The sequence below is a fragment of the Nannospalax galili genome, unplaced genomic scaffold (assembly GCF_000622305.1).
Source record: "Nannospalax galili isolate Female #2095 unplaced genomic scaffold, S.galili_v1.0 scaffold247, whole genome shotgun sequence".
NCBI lineage: Eukaryota > Metazoa > Chordata > Mammalia > Rodentia > Spalacidae > Nannospalax > Nannospalax galili.
This window is the reverse complement of record NW_008356952.1, coordinates 220,643-224,991: the sequence shown is the minus strand read 5'-3', so window position 1 is coordinate 224,991 and position 4,349 is coordinate 220,643.

The following is a 4,349-nucleotide window of genomic DNA, read 5'->3' as shown; positions in this document are numbered from 1 at the left end:
CCCTATTAAGTATTTGACTTTAGTGAAAATTATGCACATGTGAACATTAGAAGATGGGCTTATAATTTATAAATGTCTGTAGTGGCAGCTGTGATATTTAGATATAGAAACTAGTTGGGTATAAATAATACAGTAACAGTTTGGGTTCTCCCTTGATAAAGAATAAAAAGCTTGATTCTGAGAAGTGATGGAATTTCTTGATGTTTTGTTTTGTTTGTTTTGAGACAGGGCCTCACTATGCAGTCCAAGCTCACTGAGATACACCTGCCTCTGCCTCCCGAATGCTGGGATTAAAGGTATGTGCCACCATGACCATGCCTGGCTTTTTGAAAATATTTTAAATCTGCTGACAATTTGAGTAGGATAATTAATTATTTTTAGTAATTGGGCCAGGTGTCATCCTCACAAAAATTTTTGGTTTTGTTTTGGGTTTTTTTTTTTAGACAGGGTCTCCCTGTAACTCCAGGCGGGTCTGGAATTTGTTGTGTAGGCCAGGCTGGCCTCAAACTCACAGGGATCAACCTGCCTCTGCCTCCTGAGTGCTGAGATCAGAGGTGTGCACCACCACTCCTGGCCTCCTCACAAAGTTTTTAAACAGAGTTTGTTTTTAAATATTCTCCTTATATTTATTTATATGAGTGTGGGTGGGTATCGTTTTGAGTACAATATCTAGAGATCTCAAATCTAAATATTATTTAGCCCTAAATGTAACATTAGAATGTAATTCAATCCTATTTAGTTAGATTCGATGTGTTTTGCTGAACATTGAAATAATGTAAATATTTTTATTCTGTAATCATACCAGGTTTGAGTTGATAACCCAAAGTTCAGGCATATAAGGTGATGTATGCCTAGAATATGGTAATGAAAAAAACTGAAATTGAAGAAAAGACACTGCCAAGTATTATGAGAGAATATAGTTAGCTGTAAGGGAATGGTTACTCAGGACCTAAACAGCCAGCCTATATAGCCCATTCCTCTCATATCCCTTAAACTATGTTTCGGGTGTTTTATTGGAAAATATTAGGAAAGAGGCCTGAGAAACTTAGCAAATGCTAATGTTTGAAATTTACTTCATATATTCTGATGATTTTGAGTTTGGTTTTTACAATTAAGCTTTACTGCTTGCAGCTGTGAGATCAGTCTGGAACGTATCTATGGTTCCCCAGCAACAGGTTTTATTGCCATTATTCTGAAGGATCAACTTTATTGGATACTAACAGTGTCTTACATATGGTCTCTTACCTCAGGGAAGATCACTTGCTAGCACCTCATATACTATTACTGACAGGTTTTGGAGACTTAACACTGACATATCACATGTTAACTACTAAATACAAAATTTGTAACAGTGTTGTTTTACATAGTTACCTGCTCTCTGCTACTTAACATTCTCTAAATATTTAGGACCTTACTAATAAGTAACATTTAGGTATGAAATAGTCTTGTAAGTTCTGTCATTAGTTATACTTCAACTTGCCACTACAATGATAGTATTATGGAATTTTTATTTCAGAATATCAATCAGTTTTGTTCTCATTTTTCAGCAGTCAGTTTAATTGGCCCAAACTTGAAAATACTGCAATATAATCTTGAGAATTTTTGTTTTCTTCTTGTTTTTTTAGTTTCATGGTTCTCAAAGCGAGATACTCATCTAAGATTCTCTTTCAGCAGAGCCCTTGAAAAATTAGTTTCAATTCCACTCATTCTAACAGGAATTAAAAATGACCTTATAACAGTAATAGATGGATATTCTAGGCTGGGTATACATGTTCCACTTTTCAAGGTATATAATTTAGCAAAATTGTACACTTCAGAGGCTGTTTACAATAAAAGAAATTATTTTTTCAACTTGAACAATTCATGAAAATAGGCCATAGTAGTAAAATATATATTTAAAGACTAAAGTAGCAAAGGGGAGATCAGTCACTAATGTTACAGGATTCATTGGGCGTTCTACCATTCTTTGAGATGCCAAGTGTTTAGTTCATATTTAATGATACTTAAATTGTGGAAATTTTAACGTTTGTTCCAAAATAGCAGACATTGTAAAAATTGTGAATTATTGGAGAAGATGCCATTACTTGTATATCTGACATTTAAAGTTTTTAATTATGAAGTTGACATGCTTTTGTAGTATAGTACTAATACAATGACTATTCTCTTGTAAAAGGAAAAAACTAGTAAAGAAAAAGTTCTAGTTGATGTTATCTGCTTGTACCAATTATGAGTATTTTAAATTTTAAGGCATTGCATACTTTTCTTTAGAATGCAGAAATCCCTCCCTGAGCCTTTATGCCTGTGGTAGAGCAATAAAAGACTGAAAAGCTTATCAATATTTTCAGGTTTATTTGACTTTAAGAACTAGTGCTAAGAATTGGAGAGTCTTCCTTTTTGGAGGGAAATGTTACTTAGACTAAAACTAAGTGTTAATAGTGTAAATATTTTGAAGAAAGTGGCAAGCAAGTACTTTAACTGCTCAGTAAAGTAGTGTAGATGTTGTATCATCTGTAAGGCACTAGCTGTTAGCCATTATTTCTGATGTCATGATTTCTGTATATATTAAAATTGAGTAATGAATAATTGGTAATAGTAAAATAGTGTATGGTGTCCTTTGGCACACCTCACTGTACAGTATTTGAAGTTTTATATCAATAATAAAACCAAGTTAATACACATTGATTTTTTTCCCCCTCAACTTCTCCACATTGGCTTTTTAAAATAATCTTTAGTTTCCTGGAATTGGACTTTAATAATGCATGAACAAATAGTTCAGTTTTATAAAGGAATTCTTAGCATAATAAAGGTTTTTTTGTTTTGTTTTGTTTTGTTTTTTGTCTTTTTGAGACAGGGTCTCCCTGTAGCCCCAGCTGTCCTGGATTCACTATGGAGACCAGGCTGGCCTTGAACTCACAGAGATCTGCCTGCCTCTGCCTCCCAAGTGCTGGGATTAAAGGCATGTGCCACCACGCCTGGCAATAATAAAGTTGTTTTTAAAACTTCCTTAAATGAATTATACAGGGATGAAATTTCTTAAGACAGATTTTATTATTGGATGAAATGGATCCAATTAGAAAAAAGTAACCAAAGTTTCTTTAGATGATTGGGTCATGTAATTTTTATTAAATATTTCAAAACAAAGGTATGTTCTAATAGGGAATTTTAGGTGTTTAAAAAATAGTGATAATGAGAAAATGAAGGGAAAATACAGAAAACTAGCACTAAATTATTTTTGTAACTTAGTCAACTATCGCATTTACATTTACTTTTAAGTTTTAGCAGCATATTTGCTGAATAGTCATTGTATCACAGTAGATTGTTTAACTCAATAGTTAGAATAGCCCCAGATGCCAGGCTCAGGTCCAAGTCTTGGCACACTGCCTGCTGTGTAATCTCTGTGTGTTTCAGTTTCCTCCTTGAGAGGATGATAATGGCTTTTACTCCAGGGATGGTGAGAAGTGAATGAGTTAACACCTGACAATTAGAATAGTGCCTGACACATAGTAAACATTGAAATATTTGTTGTTAATGTTATGTATTAAAGTAGTGTGATAGATTTCAGTTGCCATTTTAAGTGCAATACATCTTTACATGTAGGGCATGTGTTAATTACATCTGAAAGTTGTTTAATTTGTGATGTTATTAATGGAGTAAAAACTGGATGTTTGTATATCCAGATACTTATATGAGAGCTTTATGGCTACATGCACCACTGAGAATTGGAGAATTGACAGTCTGTGCTCTGTGACTGTGTCAAGCTATGGAGCTTTCCAAGACTCCATTTCTACTATTTCCTTGTGGTTTTACAATTGTTCCGTTTTTGTGTTCCTCTGACGGTAGTGTGACTTGTGAGAGTAGTGCTGACTGAACAGCCCCAAATTAACAAATTGACCTTTCTGTGACTATAGCTGTCACAGACTTGGACTCAAGGTCTTAATATGTATGCCACTGGTCACATACCATCAAGCTAGAGCCCTCAAAAACTTCAGTAATAAAATAAGGTAAACATTCCATTTAAGACAGTTCATTATTGGTTTTATTTTTATTGGCTGGCTGTCATACCTCCACAAGTACAATTCTAACTGAATAACTTTCTAATTAAACATGTATAGAGAAAAATTGAAGTTAATTGATTTTCTAAAATATGGTACAAAGAAGGTGAAAGACTTGTAGAATCTTAAAATTTGTACTCATTGAAACTTAAACCCATCCTTGATCCCACTTGTCACACTTGTGTGGGGGGACTTATTCCTGTCGGTTTTATGTATAGAAATACATATATATGAGGTCTACCTGTAAAATGACTCATTTTTACGTTTGATTTATGGAATCAGCATATTGTGTAATCA